We start from the raw sequence: 21,508 nt of genomic DNA, 5'->3' as shown, positions 1-21,508 counted from the left end.
GGAGCAGGAAGAATAGACAGCGTGGAATGGTGAGACGCACGTCAGCGTGTAAGTCACAGAAGTCAGGGGAAAATCCAGCAGGATTTCCTCAGCAGGTTGTCCACTTTCAGAGTTTTAAGGAATGAATGGGGTAAAGAGAGAGTCATATGAGTCATCCTCATAGAGATGCTTCTAAAAACGATGGAGGTGTAGAATGTGACCAATGTCAGCCTGTGGCAGGAAGCAGGATAATGCAAAGTGAAACTTAGGGGGAACTTATCCCTTGATAGCTGTGAAAGCAAAGCATCCTAGAAGGGATGAAACTGGGTGTCGACTTCCTGTGAGAAAGCTCACCGTAGTCACTTGTGAGGTTGTTCAAATGCACGCTGAAGCCTCCCTTCTACCCTATCAAATCTGAATCAATACCTTCCAAGAAGGCCCTGGCCATGTGTAATTTGGAATAGGTCCACATTGATTCAGACTCACGCTTCCAGATAAACTGTGAAGTAGAAATAGAGAGTTCAAAATGGTGTAGGGACAGATGTCAGGGAGATAACCTCTAAACTAAAGACCAGAGGCTCATTATATTGACAACTTGACCACCCTGTTACTTCTACGAGAATGAATTAGTGGAAGGAAAAGAAGAAAGGGCACTTGCATTCAAATGCTGTTCAGTGGACTGTGCCCCATAACAAGTTACTATAGATTCAACCACTCTGAGGAATACCTTTATATCATCATATATTCTGTGGGATGTGGTAACAGCGTAACTAGGTTCTCTTCCTTCTGAAAGTCACACAAGACCACAGTCAAGGTATGCAATAGACTGTATTTATGTCTTCTGAATAGGAAGCCTTAATTTCTAAACTCACTCGGGTTCACAGAAGCAGCTTTCTAGAGGTCCCAGCTTATTGCTGGCTGCTAGCTGGAAACAAACTTACACTCTCACAGCCCCTTATCATCAACAATGCTTCTCCAATATAACCACTTAATTCATGTAGCCAATAAGATGCTGAGGAGTAAGTCCACTTATAAGATAAGAGTATCACATTATAATGGAAAAAAGTTTTCTTTTATTTGCCTATTCTATTTAGCAGAAGCAAGGCACAGATACTGCCCACATGCAAGTAGAGGAGATTGTTTAAAGACAAGGACCATGAGATAGAGATGACAGGACTCTTATAATATTCTCCTATAAAGTCACATATTAACATCTGTATATTTTCCATGCTGAACTTAGAGCTAGTATAGAGATGGAGAGAAAGAGAAAGAAAAGGGAAACAGAAAAGTAGACAAAACTGTTTCTGTGTCTTTAAGAAGCCAGTGTTAGTCTGTCTTTTGCTGTTATAACAGCACTGGGGACTCGTTTTTCCATGATTCTGGAATCTGGGATATGTAAGACCATGCACAGCATCTTATAAGTTCCCTCATGATGTATCATAATATGTGTAGAAAGCAGAGGGCAAATGATGCAGAGAGAAGGAAGGGGTCAAACTATTGTGCCACCATCTTGCATCCAAGATTATAATATTCATTAGTTTATAAGGGCAGGGCCTCTATGGCCTAATCACCTCTGAAAGCTCTAACCTCCTTATGTATTTACAATAGTAATTAAATTTCAACCTAAGTTTTTGAGGGGGATAAGTGAACTACTGCAAAATGCCTAAGGTTCTGGTATGACATCACTTTCTTCCTTGGGGTTCTCCATGATTCTGAGTCTAAATGAGTCTACAAAGGTAAAGACTGGCAATCTACAAACCAGTAACATGTGGGAAGCCATAAGGCATGGTGAAATGAGTTACATACTTCTTTTTCATAGAAGTCTCTGGGTTTTCACTGCCAAAACTTTTGTTATTGTTTGTTTTGTTTTGACTGATGCCATTTCTTAAAGTGAATGAATAAATCTAGTAAGCCACTTTAGTCCCCCTGAAGTAAAAGTTTTCTCGCCTTTCTCTTCTTTCTCTATCTCTACTTCTCTCAATATTATCCTCTGTCTCTGTCTCTGTCTCTGTCTCTCTCTCTCTCTCTCTCTCTCTCTCTCTCTCTCACACACACACACACACACACACACACACACACACACGCATGCAGATGCACACACCACCACTTCTTGTATTCCTTCTCTTCTAAAATAATATACTCTGGAATCCATCAATCTGATTCATCTAGCCACTCAGCCATTTACTAACTAGGTTTAAGTATAAACTTTTGGTAGTGGGAAAAAAAAAACTTTTGGGAGTGGAAATACAATTAACAGTTCCATGAGAGGCTTGTTTTGAAAATGTTATAAGGTTATCTGAGCCCTGCTACTTATACTGGGCACAGTGCCTGGCACATAAGAAGCATACTGTAATTGATATTTGTGGTTATGATAAATGGTGACAAAAATGATGATCTATGGGCACAGACATATATTTTTAACTTCAATGCACGGATTGGTGGGAGAGCTGTCACTACATTAGCTATTTCAACAAGAAAGGAAGCACATGAAATAGCTGGCACATGGTGTCCTAACCCTTACTTTCACCCAAACAAAGGGAAATTTTAGGACAAATGACGACTGACAAAATCAATAACTCACGGTGTGAGGTACTTAGATGTTGCCCAATGAGAAGAGTAAATAAGTTTGAGAGTAGATTCAGCCAATGCACGCTAACTTGGATTCTTGTTTATGTAGTAAGGGAACATCAATCGATAGATTAGCCAGGGACACTTACTGATCATTCATGGAAGGGATTTCTAAAGACAGTGCACTGTCTTTGGCATGTGTTTCTCACCATCTGGGGGCACACTCACTCCAAATTCACACAAATGATGCAAAATGTTCACAGGGCCTATATCACCCCTTTCCAAGAGAGTGTTAAGAAGGCAATTCTGGTTTGGAGGCATGAACAAGACAGATTATTGGGTGACCATAGGCGTGAGAGAAACCAGAAGGGACTCATGTAGAAAAACCAAATGAGCCATGAAAATGTTTTTGAAAGCTTTAATGGAGTGAAACAAAGCCTATGGTACAATTATAAGTTTAAAAAAGCACAAAATTGAAAACTGTATGTGCAGCAAATATTCTGGGACATTTACAGTCTAGCTCATCTTTAGATTACTGTCAGGCCATCCATTCAAATGCACACCCATCATTAGAAAAAAAAGCACCACAATTATAATGGTTTATGATATTTGGATGGTACAACCCAAGGTAATTGCTTTTTTTATTTGTTTTTATCATCTCCTATTATCCTAACATTTCACAATATAGATGAATAAGTTCCACAACTGACAAAAATGGAAAGTATGAAGCTTGTTTTCTTGGTTTATTGTGCCACCTGACTCACCTAATTGACCTCTTCTTACTCATTTCATTTTTCCCCTTTATACAAGAAGACATTCCAATCCAGAAATGGAAGCTCAGAGCCCCTTTTGTTATTCCCACAGCTCTCCTGTCCACTCCCGCCACTTGTCCTGTGCAATGAAATTAATTTTCTGTTGCTATACTAGACTGTGAACTCTGAAGACAGAAACTATGTGTGACCTCTTTATCATTGTGGACTTTATCCAGTGCTTAGATTATGTGACACAAAGTACGGACCAACAGAAGACTAAACAGAATGTATAAGAAAATTACACATACAAAAGAGGGTGCAAAGTTGGTTTCACTTTAATGATGAGAAAAAGTTGCAGTGCAGCATGGTTAAGTGAAAGGATCCAGAGTATGCCTAAGGAAGGACATGGTGACACCAGGCAGGACAGGAATGATCTGCTCAGGAGAGTCACAGCATATAAGAGAAAAAGAGGGTAAGTATAGACAGGCTGCAGCCACCCTGTGACCTCTGAAGCTCAATATGTAGTCCCCTGAAACAAGGGGTAAAAGAGACATTTTGCAGAAGCACAGGAAAGCCTGAGGAAAAGAAACCCAGGAGGAGGGGTTTTCTCTCTGTTACTAGAGAATGTTTTAAAGTGGTAATTCAAGCCTGTCACCTCTACTCTAAGAGGAAGCACACTTCCACTCTTCCTTTCTCTGGAGTCCTGAAAGTGCTGTGTCATCCTGCAGCAGCCTCTGTGGCAGGCAGCCCGGCAACATCTCCCTCTTGACTTTCTCCAGGTTAGCTAGGATAAGAGGCCCAATGCTAAGGGACAGGCCAGGGTAAACAACCACAGTCCTCCCACCCACCCATTCACCACTACCCCTGCGCTTTCATGTGACCACACCCAAACACCCTTCTATGGAGGGGTGGTAGGTTTGTTTGCATTCTTTTGAAGAAATATATGTGCAAGTAAACATGCAGTTTTGGCTAACCCTCTAGTAAATAAATAGAGACAGAAAGAACAAAGTCTTTCCTAAGGACAGAACTCGAAGTCAGTTATGTCACTTTCTTCTTTGAAAGGACTCTAAGGGAGAATGTTTTCCTCAGTGAGTTAAATGTGCTTGAACAATCCATATGTCTATCGTGGGGAAGGTCATTATGTAAAACACTGTAGGAAATTGACATTTGGGGTCTTGGGTCTGCTTCTGCCTTGCTGAAAGTTATTAGAAATCCAATGGACCCTTTCAGAAAGACTTGAATTATGAAGATGGAAAATCAGGCTCTCATCTTCAGAATAGTAGAGACATTTCCCCCTGGCCAAAAGATATATATTCTTCTCAACAAAAGGTCGTGAATAGTCAGGGTAACAGCAGGAGGAGGAAGAAACAAAAAAGACAAAAGAAAGTCTGTGAATCTAAGAAGGTGAGTAATTTGGGAGCATCAGATAATTAAGGATTCTACAGCACACTGCAGTCTTCAGCTTCAATTTGGAAAGTGGCATTTAATCCCCAGAGTCTACCTGTCTGTGGTCATATGAGAATATTAATTCTTAATTCTGAGTAGAGCCTAAAATGTATTTATGACATTAAAAACATTTCTTAAAGCTTAGAATTGATATATTATATGAATTGGTGTTTTTGTAGGCAAGAAGATGTTATAGAATTTAACCTTTACTTTTAACTTTATGCAGATGCTGAAATTGCTTCCTTGCATTAAGTTAAAAGAAAATATTTTCTGGTGATTATTAAGCAAAGTGATTATCAATGTGGATATCATCAGGATTTTGTGTTTAAAGGAATGGACACTTACTCTAGATGACATTAGTGAAACATAATTCATTGGAAGAGTAAGCTAATGGAAATTGGAAGGGTTGGGCTGACGAATGAACAGTTATCAAAAGAACTACCCAGTATTAGGTAGGCTGAGACACTGAGATCACTTCCTAACAGTGTCCTGTGCCATTTTCCTCACAGTTAGAACATTCTTTGCAGGACAGTGGAGTGAGTTCTCTGAGACTCAGGAAGTAATTATCTCAGAAGTCTCAGAAAGCTTCTGAAACTACCAAGGTTTACTAGGCCCCTCTTCAAAGCTTATGTAAACAGTCAATAACTGCTAGGGAATAATAGGTTCTCTGCAACGTGAGATGCTTCGAAAGATTCCCAGACCTGTCCAACTGCTCTTGAGTCATACAGAGAACTACAAGAAGGTGTATTGAGTGAGTCTCCACCCATTCTAGATAAGCATTTCAGTAATGCAGCTATCTTTGGATTCTCCATGCTCATGAAAGTAAGCTGCCATCTATACACCCTAAGTAGCCCCAGTGAACTTAATGATTTGGCAAAGGGACTTTAGTGAAAACATTACCTTGATCTGTTATTGATTTGTATCTGGGGCAAGAAGATATTTACTGAAGACTTTCCAAGGAAGTCTCATAGAACAGGCTGGAATTACATAGCAAACTAGAGAGGAAGTCATTGCTCATATATTCTGTCACCACTTGGTAAAGATTTGAAGCCTTGGTCTTTTAAATTATGAACATAGAATGGATATCTTTTCATTTGTACATTCAAAATCGTTTTTCATTGATATTTTGTACTTTTCTATTTTAAGTAAGTTATTTCTTTTATTTTTCTCTGATTTGTTTTTATTTATATGTATGTATGGGTGTCTTTGTGTGTATGTGTGTCTGTGTGTTTGTGTGTGTGCACATGTGTATGAGTATCCAGGGAGGCCAGTAGAGATTCCTTGGAGCTGGAGATACAAGCAAATGTGAACTGCCTGAGATGGATGCTTGGATCTTAGCCTCCTAGGTTCTCTGGAAAACAGCAAGAACTCTTAAGAACTCGGTCATCCCTCCACTCCTGACAGATCTTGACTTATTTAGTTAAAGGGATCTAGGCACTCTGTTTTTCTGGATAGTATAGCAAATGAAATTGTTTTTCATTTTTTTCAGATGTTTCATTGTTAGTGTGCAGAAGTGAAGTACAATTGATTTTTGTATGTTGGATATGTGTTTTTAACTTTACTAACAGAATTTTGGTGGAGTTTTAGGTTTCCTAAATATAAAACCATGTCATGATAGATAGTTTTGCTGCACTTTTCTTTTTAATGTGCATGTCTTTGTTTTCTTTTCCTCCCTAATTTCTCTGCCTAGAACTTTTATTAGTAAGATGAATAGAAGCAACAAAATGGACACTCAATAAACAACCCATGCTGAATCATACACTTCAGTTCCTATAGGAAGCAAGTAGCACTGGAGAGTTCCATACTTTGCTTGTTTTTGTTCATGCTTTTCTAGAAACTACAGTGTCACTACACATTCTACATGCCGGAGTCAGATGGCTTGGGTTCAAGTCAAAGCATCTCTTTGTATGAACTTTATGACCTCAGAAGTGTGCAGCATACACTGAGACTTACTTTTCTTTTGAAAGTATATAACTGTATGTCTGAAGGCAAACACATATGTTCCAGAAAGTGTGTGTGTGTTTGTGTGTGTGTGTGTGTGTGTGTGTGTGTGTGTGTGTGTGTATACAACTGGAAGCCAGAAGATGACTTTAGGTGTAGTTCCTTAAATACCATCCACTTTGGTTTTTGATTTAGTCTCTTACTGGAATTTGATGAATAGTTTCAGCTGGCTGGCCATCAAGCTACAGAGATCTCCAACTGTTTGGATCTTCCTAGTGTTAGGATTACAAGTGTGGCCACCATACCCCATACCTGTTTTTTTTTGTTGTTTGTTTTGTTTTTTTGTTTTTGTTTTTGTATGTTGTTTGTTTGCATTATACAGGTTAACATATCTCCTCACTACCCCCTTAAACATTTCATTTATTCATGAATTAACAATTGAACTTCTCCTTTTGAGCAAAATCACAAGACTATACTACAAATGTGATAGCTAAGTCTTGACTGATCTCACTCATTTCAAGCATTAATAAGAGTTAATTCTATGGATGTTAATGGAATACTTATGACAGCATGAGGAACAGCAGAAGGAAGGAATGATCAGGGACAGGCTGATCAAAGGATAGCAAGTTATAGGTACACAGAAGCAAGAAGTCCTGGTGTGCTGTTATGCAATAGATTGACTACCAATAACAGCAAACCATACACTGTGAATCATCCAACTTCTTAGACAGTAGGAAGATGGCCTGGCTGTGATATCTGTCTTATTTCTGATCCTGTCTATGGTGGCAGGGAACATGCTCTCTTATGTACTCTACCTCCCTTAGAAAAACTATTTTCTTTAGTCAAGCTTTATAAATTGTGATTTCTTGTGAAGTTTACCATTCAGAGAATTCCGAAAGTGTAAGACAAGTTTCGCTCTTGGTGACAAGTTTGCATGTTCTACATAGGTTATTATTGTTGGGATGACAGAATGAATTCCTTGTGTTTCATTTTTCTTTGAAAATATTATGGTTGGGCTGGAGAGATGGCTCAGAGGTTAAGAGCAGTGGCTGTTCTTCCAGAGGTCCTGAGTTCAATTCCCAGCAACCACATGGTGGCTCACAACCATCTGTAATGAAATCTTGTGCCCTCTTCTGGCCTGCAGGCATACATGCAGGAAGAACACCGTATACATAATAAATAAATAAATCTTTAAAAAAAGAAAAGAAAAGAAAAGAAAATATTATGGTGGGCTAATGCCACTTTGGGTTAAGTAAGTGAAGAGGAATAAATTTTATTAGTACCTATTTAAGCTTGGGATTCAGTATGAACTAGCCTGAGCCAGACCACTGAGAAATGCTAACACTCTTAGCTGACACTGGTGTTACAGGCTTAAAAGGTTCTGTGTTATTGGTTGGTTTTTACTCTTTACTCTTTGTGGGGTCTGCCACTCAGCTCCCAAATAATCACACATAGAGACTTATTCTTTCTGATGAATAGGGGGCCTTAGCTTGTTTCTTGCTGCCTTTTCTTAACTTCAATGATCACATCTACCTTTTGCCTCTGGACTTTTATCTTTTGCTATTCTATATACCTTTCTTTACTTCTTACTCAGTGGTTCACTGTGTGGCTGGGTGACTGCCTCCTGATGTCCTCTCCCCTTCTCTGGATACTTGATCCAGATGTCTCCTCGTATTCTTCTCTCTACCTGCCAATCCTGCCTATCATTTCTCCTGCCTAGCTATTGGCCATTCATCTTTTTATTGGACCAATCAGATGTTTTTGACAGACAAAGTAAAACAGTTTCACAGAGTTAAACAAATGCACCATAAAAGAATAAAAGAATGCAACACACCTTTGCATTATTACATGTTACATTATTAAATTAAATGTTCCATAGCCTAAACAAATATAACTAATATTCCACATTTCCCTGTTTTTGTCTAAATAAAAATGAAATGTTTTAACTTTAACATAGTGAAACTACATACAACAAAAACAGTTACCCAGTAAGAATTACATTACAATATTCAGTCCCTTTGTATTTAGCAAACTCAGAGAAAATACACCATTGTCTGTTTTATCTTAGTGATTCCAAACTTTTATATTTAATTTACATTCTATCATAACTAAGGAAAACATTAACTCAAATTATTTGGTCTTTCACTCCATAAAAGACCTCAGAAGGATGTAATATTACCTAATAACAGAGACATCTGGCTGCCTGGACAGTCACCCAGAGTTGTTCTGTCATATTGGGATATTCATCTTCAGTCTGCTTGCTTAGAGTATCTGGCAGACTTTTCAAGTAAGCAGGAAATTTGAGGCACTGTCCTGCCTTATATTGGCAAGTTTCTTTAGTCACTTTCCTCTGTGTCCTGCAGAATGTTCGGCAGAATCTTCTGTGAAGCAGGAACCCTGAAGGACCATCTAGCCTTGTTTTGGCAAAGCATAGGGTCCTGTATATCTAGTCTGCACAGCTGACTGTCAACAGTCAAGGAAAAAGTAGTTTATTTTCCAAATGGCTAGCCTTGTCACATTGAAAACAAGCTCCATATCGAGTTTCTTTGATGCCCATCAACCTTTTATGAAGTAAACTAGTGCTGCCAGGAGCAGATACATATCATTGTCATGAAAAAACTTTAGGTTATAAAACATCTTAAATGCCATATTCTGTGGGTCTTTGAAGTGTTTGAAAATCATCTGTCTAAAATACACGTTTCTCCTTGAAAACATACCTAATGTGACTACAAGTTTGATTATTATAGATTAACTAGTAGCCTCATTTTTTAGTTATACATTCCATTTTTAAAGTATCTTAATTAGCACAATACCCCAAACAAGAGTAGAAACACATGTAGTGTAATAAAAATAACTTTAAATTTGTATCAAAATACCAAAATGCATGCCAATGCAAAATTTCTGAGATTAATAGTTATCTTTTTATCCTATATTCCCTAAATGATAAAAAATATCCATAATCTATCAGATAACCAAAGATCACCCCACCCCATATATTGGAAATGTAGGTGTTTTGTTCTCCAGATTGTTTCCTGATCTTTGTGAGTGAAGGTATCTTTAAGGATCCCTGAGAAAATTGAGATAATGGACAAGTCTTGGAAAGATCAATGGTAACCTTTTTTGATATGTATCACTTGTCAAGATTCAGAAGGTCTTCCCCGATCCATATTAATTAATTAATCCCAAAGGAATCCACAGCCTCTCAAAACCTCTTCTCCAAAATAATGCAATCTTTTATTTCCTTTTTAAAGTTAAAGCATTCTTAAAATACCTAGGCTGGTTTATTTAATCAGTCCCTCTGTCAATTCCAGGTCTTTTACCAGCTGTCATTTGCTTATCAGAAATTTTAAAAATTTAAAATCAACACAATATTATATAAGATTCAGACTCCGTTTGTATTTTTCATCCATTATGTGGCTTTTTTCCTTTATATTATTTTCTTCTCTCTTTAAAGACTTCATTATTTTTAAACTGCTTATCTCTTTCCAGGACTGCTTATATCTTTTTTCTTTCTTTCTTAAGTCTACACACACTATAAACACATTGGAACCTGTTTAGAGGTTTTTCTGTCTGGACCTTTTTTACTGTGTATCTCTAGTCCTTTTTGACCAGGTGAGCAAACTTTAAATTGCTAAGCTACAGCTGGGTCCTCTGCACCACTTTATTGACTAGCTCTGTCCACTTCTCAGTTCATGAGAGCCAAGCCCAAAGCTCGCAGCCTGGTCAGAGGTTCCTTTGACCAGGAACTGCATTTAACCTCCCGGAATTCTAGAATGGCTATGCTTGCACTATATTTTTACTTGGATTTTTTTTCTCTTAATCTGCCTGCTGCTCAAGGGCTCACTGTAAGGCAGAAACTCTTAAAGGAGCCATGTCCATTTTTTAAAGCTGTCTCAGGCCCTATGAAAATTGAAGTCTCATGTTAGTACACCAAAATGTTGTTGGTTATTTGCCTGACTAACTTGCCTTATTTCCAGCCAGCTTTTCTTAACTTAAATTGTCCCATCTACCTTTTGCCTCTGGGTTATTATCATTCTCTATTCTATACACCTTTCTTTACATCTTGCTCAGTGTCTTGCTGTGTAGCTGGGTGGCTGGCCCCTGGTGTCCTCTCTCCTCTTTCCCTGGCTCCTTGATCTTCCCAGATTTCTCCTCCTATTTATTCTCTCTGCCTGCCAACCTCATCTACCCTTTTTCCTGCCTACCTATTGGCCATTCACCTCTTTATTAGTCCAATCAGGTGTTTTAGACAGGCAACGTAACACAGTTTCATGGAGTTAAACAAATGCAACACATCTTTGCATCATTAAACAAATGTTCTACAGCATAAACCATAGACAAATGTAATACATCTTCAACTAATATTCCACAATTCTGAAACATTCTTCTGGGCAAGACAGGTTAGACCATACCTGTGACATTTGTATTTGCTATGCCAACATCGAGGTCTAATGATCACCTGGTACTTTTTTTTTTAACTTGTTGTTAGTAAAGATGGTCTATACTTATTTAGGCTAGCCTTTCAATATACAATGTGGAGTGAAAGTTAGGTGTGTTTTCTCAGACATTCTTGTTTACAAGGTACTAGTAATTATTCCAGGTATAATTTACACAATGCCAAAAAGTAATTGATAGCAATAAATATGATACTATCTTTACTATATATCACTAATAATATGGTTATCATGTATCTTTTTGTAAGTGAGGAAAAATGATCATAGAATAAAATCACTAAAAAATAAATCTGTGAACTTACTTAAGCCAATCAGTTATGACCTGAACCTAGGGGTAGTGTTGTCAGCCTACTACACTGGAGTATATGTACCTCTGAGACTAATTACCATTTCTCAATGTGTGTTACAAGTCTTTTGGTGACCATGAGAATAGGAAAGAACAGTTCTAAAAAAAGAAATGACTAGTAGAATATTACAGAGATCTGCTTTGAATGGAAACAGTAAAAACATATGGGTCCAGGTCCAGGACATACAGCATAAGACATTAGTGAATTAGTAATGTTCAGTGTGATAAAATTCTTGGTAAGTTTTGTTCTTGGTGTATAATAAACCACAAGATTTTTTTTCTCAGTCCAGGCTTCTAACTCAGCCTCAGTGTGAGGCCTTTAAAGTAACCTCTGTGCTTAGCAAAATGACATTAGAAATCTCAACAGTCATCCCTTTCTAATCTTCTTTTGTGGATAATTTGTACATAGATCCAATGTTATCTTCCTCTGAGAAGGAATTGGAGTGATTCTACAGTTTGATTTTAAATGTACCCTAATGGTCCATGGGCTACAATCTTGGTTCTAGCCTGGAGTCCTACTGGGAGATGGTGGAGACATTATGAAGACTATAGATCTTTTTGTCTTTAGGATCTCATTCCTGATGAGACTGTTGGGCCCTACTCTTTTCTCTCACTCTTGCTTCATGGTCAGAAAAACATATGCTCTTGCAATAATTCGCTCCCTTGCCCAAAACAATGTGGCCACCTAATCACAGACCAAAACCTCCAAAACTATGAGACAGTTAAATACATTCTCACACATTGATGCTTACCTCAGACATGTGTTGTAGTGATAGTAATATTACTAACACAGATGATTTTAAGGATTTTCTTTCATAGTCTGCGACTGCTTGTACCAACATGCTCATGTGTCATTATTTGTCTATTACTTGGGTCAATCAATAGGTTTTAGGCCCTTGAAATTAAGTGTCTGCATTTCTGTTGATCCTCATTGAATGCTGAACATGCATGATATGCAGCAAATGACTGTGGAATGGATAATCAAATAAATATCATGTATAGTACGAATACATCATGCTATCTCACAAGTCCAGTCACTATACCCCATAATCCACTTCCATATTCTCTGCCTGCAAGCTTTGGCTCATGTGTTGTGACCCCTCACTGTTTCCTTTCCTGTCACACTTTCTAAGACTTCTCATTCCCCTTTGAAATAACAGAGCCTTCTTCTGTGTGACCCTGATTGCCCTGGGCATATTTCATAATAGTAAGCCATTGCAATTCATTGTAAGTTATACTTCTATTAGCTACACTCATTGTTCTGTGTTCTTCATAGTAATGTGGCATAGAATCAGCAACTACTAGTAGAGAACAGCCAACAGAGTAGGCATTTATTAAGTATTTCTGAAATGGGTGAACAAAATGAAAACATACTATTTCATTGCTAAATAGGATTGTGTAGATGCCTCTATTTTATAAACAAGAAAGGGAGAGTATAAAGTATTAGTTTTTAACTTTCCAAACACCAGAAAGTGAGTTGTATGTCTATCTTGTCCATCATTGTGTCCTAATGCTTTCCTTGGCACACTGTATCTGTCAAATGAATAATGCTTAAATGTTATTGTGTAAAAATCTCTAGTTAATTGAAGAGCAAGATATAGGACATTGCATATTCTCAAATTCATATTCATCCTCTGGATCTGCAGTTGTCTACCACAAAATGGAATTGACTTCCCTCTGTTTGTTTGCATTCCCAACTTCATAAAATCTCTTGTTGACTGTTTCCTCCTGCTGCCTCTTTTCCCTCTATTCTAAGTTCATTTCTCTCCCTTGAAAGACTTGCATAAGCCAGGCTCTCCAAAGACTCACTTCAAATCCAAATCAAATAGTCAGCCATGAGCAAAGAGTAGCCACAGCTGCGGTTCTTGGGAAAGCACCCAGCTCTATGGATATTGACACAGAGTGGGGATAGGAGGACTTGCATTCCCTTGTCCATTTGTAAAAATGCCCTCACAGCTTTCTTAATCCATCTCTAGCATTGTGAGCAGTGCTGTTCAGCTAAATTGCAGCAGTTGACGCTAAGATAGTTTGCAGCCATTTGAAACATTTCTAAGCATTTTCAATGAGTGGGTAAAACAGTATATAATATTACACAATGATTTTAGAGAGAAAATTGTACCTAGCATATGATTTTGATTTTGAGATAAGTGGGCAAGAAAAAGAAGTGTTAAAAAAAAAAAACTACATTAAAATATTGAGTGCTTTTCAAGAGTGGTAAGTCTCTGATGACTTAAAATGTCTTCTATTTTTCTCTGTTCTCCAAAATCTTCCAGTAAGCATTTGAAACTCCAATAACTACACAAAGGTAGTGATATAATATTTGATCCCAACACAGTGACATGAAATTAGTCACACATCAGCATAGCTTTGTTTCATTACTTTGCCCCCTCAAGGGGCAATTTCCCTCAAGCTCTTTCTCATTGTGAAATAAAAGGCTTTGTCTCCAGTTGAACAGTTCCAAAAGTAAGACAGGGAATGGTGCTGAAGTACAAATTGCTATGGGGAAGAGAGAATGAGACTTCAGCAACAAGAAATGTAGGAGAGGATTCCCAGCTTGCCTCTTATTGGGAAGATAATCTTCACCATGTCAGTTGAGGCCTCAGAGTCCAATTCATTCATTCGCAAACTGATCAGAAAGAGCAACAGACAGGGCAAACAGAAATAGGTATGATGGTAAAGGTAGGATAGATTGGGTTATTTGGTTAACTTATGAAGACATAGAGGTAATGAGCTCAGACCTCAGGTGAATCGGTAACTTTCAATGGTTTTTCAAGAGTACTATGCCAAGCAGTAAGTTCAGCTTTGAACATACACTTTCCTCAAATGAAAGGGACTCAGTCTATGCATTTTATAAATGGGTGGTAAAAAGTTGTTGGCCTTGGGCAAGGAGTCTAAAACTGAAATGCTCACATAATGAATGGTATGATCAGGGGCTTAGATATAGATATCAACCTTCTGTATTAGTGACACATGGGAGCATTTAAAACCTACTTATGCCTAGGACCTCTCTGGAATCAAGGTGAAGATGTCAGATTTAAAGACTTATCCTTTAAAAAAAATAGTCAGGTGATTCTGGAAGTATTGCAGGAGCTACTGAATTAGACTTTTCTTTTTTCTTTTTTTTTTTTTGTGTGTGGGGAACTAGCCATGATTTCAGGATGTTCACATTGTCCTCAGAGCCAATGCATACATATCATCAATGGCATAGGAAGGAACAGAATAAAAATGGACTTGCATTCCTGTCCTAAGGGGCATTCCACTAGACTAAATTCATGTCAGCTTCTGTAAGGTGAGTGAATGCAGGGCCAATGTTGGAGATCTTCAACTTCATAAAGTTGTATTTATTTGTATTTTATGCATATGCTTGCATGTAAATGTATCTACCAGGTTGTGGGATGACTACTCCCTAACAGGCTTGAGGGCCAGCTGGCCCAACCCAGTAAAAAAGATACTTTCTGAGAGCCAAACTGGGTCTGCCTAAGGGCCCTAGCAACAGCAGCTAAGACGTGATCTGGAGATGACCTGGACTAATGAGAGGCAGCCATGTCACACCAGCAGAAGCATATTCATCACGTCTCCCACCAGGGTTGGGTAAAAAGTATAAAAGGATTCCTTCTTCCTGAATAAACTGAGCTTGTTGTTTTGACATTCTCCCAGAGTCTGTGTCTTGACTCTGTGCCTACTTGGCCCCCTCCCCCAAAAGGGACCAATAGCACAGGACCCTGCCATACTACGTGTGTGTCTATGCTGACAGAGAACAGAAGAGAGTGACTGATACCTTGGAACTAAGTTACCAATGGTTGACTGGGTTGTGAGCTGCCATGTGTATGCTCGGAACTAAAACCAGGTCCTCTGCAAGAACAACAAGCAATCTTAACTACTGATCCATCTCTCTATCCACCTTCTTTTTAAATTAGAAACCAGAACTCGAGACTTTATACATGGTGCCTTTTATGCCTGTAATCTTGGCTCCTAGGAGGCTAAGACAGGAAGATTGTTATGAGTTCAAGGCCAGCAGATATTATATAGTAAGTTCCACTGTCACCTGTTACCAGTCTGAGCTGTGGTGGGAGCCCTTGTATTATAATAAAGGGGGAAAAAAGAAAAGTGAAAAAAAAAAGATTTAAAAATTTTGTGTAGAATTTTTTGAATATTGGTTCACTATTTTGATAAGACTAGCAGCCACATAGGCCACATCTATGGGTCAATCCAACCTTCTAGTCCATAGTTAGGAACTCTAGGCTTAAAGCATATTTTAGCCATCTATCATAGAACTCTGTGTGGGGCTGGCAGAATGGCCAATTTGGTTGACATATGCCAGTTATGAAACAGAGACTGTCTTCGGGCTGCTCAAGAGGTAGTACTTGCTCTGCACAAGGGAAGTAGCACCTGCACTGATGTTGGCAGAGTGCAGGTTTTAAATAAGCCTGCTCACCTGGTTTGGTTTCCTGCCCAGAGACTTCAGCCAATGCCTGCAGAGGCTACAGTGATAATTCCTATTATACTTGAGCTAACACTTGTAAAGTGCACAACCCCACACCTGGACATAGAGGATGTGTAGTAAATGCTTGTGTTCTTATCACCTCCCACTTCTTCATTGCTTTTCTCTCTCTCCTTTTTCTTTTGCCTTGGAGTAGTTTTTGGCATGCTACCTCCTCTTCCTTAAGAGATTCAGTCAAGGCCATTGATGGCTGTGTTGCTATCATCTTCAGTTTTGAATATGTGACCTGAACACTTATTGAGAATTTGCTTGTCTCCTCCAACCCTGGATCAGAAGTAAATTCTAACAGAGTAGAGCTAAAGCAAAGTAAAAGTTTCACATAAAAGAAGAATAATGCGCCAATACTTGCTCATATACAAAATGCATAACCATTTGACACAAGAATTAATCTAGAAATTATCTTATTAATAGGCTCCTCACTTAATCAAATACCTGAATTTAAAATGTTCACTTTGAACTGTTTTGTGATTTCTAAAATTAACAACAACCTAACTATGAATTTTCAAGGGGAGTATATAGTTTTATAATAGAATCCCTCTAAAATTGTTTCTCAACCAAGACGTGTTCTGGTTTCCAGGGGACATTTGTTAACATCTGGAAATATTTGGGCTGTTACAGAGATATTAACTACATGTTGTCAGTACAGGGCAAGAATGCTACTAAACAATCTAGAGTACATGTGACTACCCTCCCAAAGATACAATTATCTGTCCAAAATGTTCATGATGGCAAGATGGAAAATTCAGCCCTGACAGGAAAGAAGGGAGTCATGCATACACAGACAGGAAATGGTTTTGATGAACACTGACAAGAGAAATACAACAACACTATTTGTGGGGGACCGGCTCCCACTCTTTCCCAGAGTACTCGTGAGTAGAGTGGGACAAGAAATATTTAGATAGAAAGATAGTGTGGAAAAGACAGAAAGAAACACAGGATATCCTCAGGAGTACCTGGATCAATATCCACCAGCCCCTTTTGTCTCTTCAAAATGGCATTTTATAGGAATGCCAAGTTGTGAGGCAAGAGATCTCTCCCTAGCACAGCCAAGTGCAGACCTTTTCAAACACCTGGTAACCATGCATGTGGTCAAGCCATCCCCTAATACAGCCCTGCTGGGTAAAGCAAGATCAGATCTCACTAGTAAACCTCTGTGGGCCCCCACAACTCTATATTCCCATTAGTATAACTGAGAACTCTGCACACACATATTCATAGTATTCACATGATACATATGCATAGTAGTTAACTTTTTGTAACTATGTCAAAACACCTGGCAAAATTAACTTAGAAAAACAACAAGGGTTTATTTGGGTTCCTGGTTGACTGTACAGTCCATCATGGTTGAGGAAGGCACAGTGACAGGAATTTGAAGTGGCTGATTCAATTGCATCTGCAGCAGGAAGCAGTGAGCAATGCATGTGAGTGTTCAGCTTACTTTCTCTTTTTCATTCTATTCAGGCCTCCAGCACATAACCTGGTATCTCCTAGAGTTAGGGTGGGCCATATCATGGCTACTAACTCAATCTAGATTATACTGCCTCTCAGGCCTGCTCAGAGGTTTTGTTCCTAGGGGTATTTGATCCAGTCAGACTGAGAATCAGTTTGAGTCAACACAGTACACTGGGTATTCTACTAGAGATGAATATCTATGTATTTACTCTGAAACTGTTCCCATGAATGTATTCAAAACTTCCTTAACAAAGGTCTCTATGGAGGGATCTAAACAAATAGAGGTTAACTTGTAAGGAAAATAATTAAATTTTATTTGACTTCATATACTTTTCTGTTGTTTTAAGATTCCATCAAACTGAATTATTTTATTCATACTTAATATTTATATGTTTAGTTGCTTTTAAGTAATATGAGCAAAGGTAAGAAGGGAGAAAGTTCAACATGGCTCTTTTTTTCTCCATCCTTCACATCTTTCAATATGGCTTCACCAACTTAGAGCAGAACTTTCCTCTTGATGTGGAATCTCCAAGGCAAAGCTCAGCAACTAGCAATTTTTGCTTTAATAAAAATTTAATTAAAATGTAAACTCTCTTAGGAAGATTTATGTTTTAAACCTTGTTTTCGAAATTCTGTTATGTAATAAAAGCTTGTGTGGTGTGTAGTGGGATTTTAAGTATAGTGCATCTTGGAAGGCAATTTTGGAGCTTCAGAAATGAGGCCCCATATGGAAGCAAGCATCTCCCCTCTTTAGTTTTGTGTTTTGTTTGTTTTTGTAAATAAGTTATATTATATATTTTCTGTATACACGTGATGTATGTATGTGTTATTGTGTGTGTGAATGTACAGGTGTGCCCACATGTATATGGTGAAACTGTGTGAGATCAGAGGTGGGTGTCAAGAATATTCTTCGGTCACTCTCCATCTTGGTTTTCTGTGGGAGGCCTGCTCCCACTTTCTCCCCCAGGGTACTCTTGAGAAAGGTAAGTGAGAAATAGTTAGATAGAAGGACAGAATGGAGAGAAACAGATAGAATCACAGGATAGTCTCAGGAGGACCTGAACCATGATCCACCGGCCCCTTCTGTCTCTTCTAAAGGGCTATTTATAGGAATGCCAAGGGGTAGAGCAAAGACCTCCCCCTAGCTCAGCCAAGTGTAGACCCTTCCAATCAAATAGTAACTATGTGCATGGTCAGGCAATCCTCTAATGTAGCCCTGCTGGATAAAGCAAGCTCAGATCTCACTAGGAAACCTTTGTAAGCCTCCACAATTCCCCCTTCTATATATAATGAAGGACCCCTTAGGCCCTTCAGATAGATTATGCCTGTCTTAGGCCATCCTTCTTCATTATCTTCCTTACCCATCATGGAGATATACTTTCCATCAGGCATACTGTGGCTTAGACTGGAAGCAATCAAGAAAAAAAGTTGTCTGTCTTTGACTAACAGCCTCTGGCAGGAGGGGGTACAGAGCCTAACTCAGATCTGTCTCAAGTCCATAAAGAGCTAGCAAACATCCACAGCAATCCCATAGCTGCCACACCTCCCAGTAAAGGAGTAGAGGATAATAAAGTTGGAATATCCTTTTTGGAATGGGTCTAAGATGATTACAGTAGTATCAGCTGCACCAAGCCCTTTTCCTGGATCAAAAATCTCTCTAAACAGATGTTCAATAAAATTTTCAAGAGACTATTTTGATTCCCAGAAGAAAACAGGCATTTAAAAACATTTCAAAATATCCACTCAAGTAAATAGAAACCCATGCTAACTGTAGAGACACTTTCTGCTGTTTAAGTAGCAGTAGAATTTCTTTAAAAAAAAAAAAAAAAAAAACTTGATTATAGGAGGCCTACCCTTTGTGGTTGGCCCACCCCTTTCTGAGCAGAAACAGAAAGAGTAGAAACTTCTAAAAGACAGGAAAGCTCCCCTAATTATGACACATTCACTTAAGTTTTCCAGGGGCCATTGAGATCATACAATTATATTTGGGGCTAGGATAAATTGTTCAAATATGTCTGAAGATAAAACATAGTTCTTTAAAAATTAATGTTACTTAATTTGTTTAGACAGATATTGATGGAGCAATAAAAATAATTTACACTTATATTCAAGTATATAGTTATACTTTTTTCAGACTTACATGCAACATTTACACTTTTTACAAACTTATATTCAAAAGGAAACTCTATAGAAGTATTTTACAATCTTATCTAGAAGACTCAACAGAACTAACTTACATTCAAAAGCAAACTTCAGCAACATCTATAAAAGGTTTCTTAACTAAACTATTATATTTTCTTTCAACAAGACAGAGAGTTCACAAATCATGAGTTACCAGAGTTAAAATTGTAGGTGAACTCAAAACTGTTTCATTTCTAAAGTTTGGAGTTCATGGTTAGCTTTAATATGAACCTCCTGAGGGTAGCCAACAAGCTTCATTTGGTAACTAAGGGTACAATTTTCCCCATTCTTAATTTTTCAAAGATGCATCTTAAGATTGCCATGAGCTCTTTTAAACAATGCCAGTGTTTCTTTCTTGTGTCTCAAGCACAACCCAAGGTTGTTGGGTTTTTGTTTGTTTGTTTGTTTGTTTATTTGTTTGTTCTTTTTTTAAATTTGGCTGTAAGTTTTTTCCATACATAAAGCAATTTCCCAGTTCATGGACCACTTTCCCTTGATTTCTTAAGGGTTTCAAAATGACTTGAGAAGCATCATTAGCATCTTAATTCCCTCCTGACAGGCATCACCTGTTTCTAGTTTTCAGGAAGTAAAGCTAAACTTTCAAGCAGCACTTGGGAAAAAGCAGCAGTTTACAAACTACATTTCCCAAGCTGCCTTTCAAACTACATTTTCCAGGTTGCCTTTCTGGGTCCCAGAGAAAGCTCAGCTGCAGCCAATGGTGACCTTTACTCTCCCAGTTTTATTCACACAGTCAAAATCAAGTTTCTGCTCTTTTATCACAGGAGGTTTTTGAGTTTTTGAAAATTAAGCTTTTCACCTGGCACTGTCCCAAGAGTGGGCTGTACCCATCTGCCCATGTGCACTTGTACAGGCACTTTGGTGCCAGAAGCAAAAAACCCTCCAGGCTTACTCCTCTACCTCATCGGGTCAGTAAAAGAGAATGAAAGTACTTGAAATAAAAGTCTTTTCAGCCTTTTCAGAGAGATTCCTTCCCAGATAGATTTTTGTCTTGCCCTGGTATGTCTCCTCCCCTAGATACAGGGTCCCTGATGCCTCTGCTGCTGAGGCTCAAGCCCTACAGTAAGAGCACCATGCTCTTCTCCCACAGTCAGGCCCAACAAAGTGTCCCTCAACAGCCATGCCTCTGTGCCTCTGTGAAAACTATGCCCCTAGCTGTTTTGTTTTGTTTTTAAATATTGGCTTAAAGGGAAGATAGGACTAGCAGAGAGGATTTGCCATGTTCCAAAAGGTTTCTTTTTTTTTTTCCCCTATGGCAGTTAGAGGTGATTTCCCATTCTGGTAGATGTTCTTTCCAGGTGAATCTAATTTACCCTTACAGGAAGGAAAAAAAAAAAAAAAACAACTCTGAGAAGGAAAGACCCAAAAAACTTCCAGTTTTTAAGGAGAGAGATTACTAAGTCTTTCTCAAGACTGTTCCCTAACCGTGGCTTCATGGCCCAAAGAAAACTAATTCTGATGTGCTGTGGATATTGCTCTGTATGTTGTGAATATGTTGCTCTGATTGGTAAATCAAATAAATGCTGTTTGGCCAGTAGCCAGGCAGAAAGTATAGGCAGGATAAACAGAGAAGAGAATTCTGGGAACAGGAAGGCTGAATCAGGAGTCATCAGCCAGACTCAGAGGAAGCAAATGTGAAGGCAGAACTAAGAAAAGGTACCAAGCCACACGGCTAAACATAAATAAGAATTATGAGTTAATTTAAGTGTAAGAGCTAGTCAATAATAAGCCTGAGCTAATGGCCAAGCAATTTTAATTAATATAAGATTCTGAGTGATAGTTTTATAAGTGGGATGCAGTACTGTGGGGGCTTGGTGGCACCCAGAGAGAAACTTCAGTTACACTGATGGTATAATGTTTTCATCCAGTA

Source organism: Onychomys torridus, chromosome 10, assembly GCF_903995425.1.
Source record: "Onychomys torridus chromosome 10, mOncTor1.1, whole genome shotgun sequence".
Taxonomy (NCBI): Eukaryota; Metazoa; Chordata; class Mammalia; order Rodentia; family Cricetidae; genus Onychomys; species Onychomys torridus.
This window is presented reverse-complemented; position numbering follows the sequence as displayed.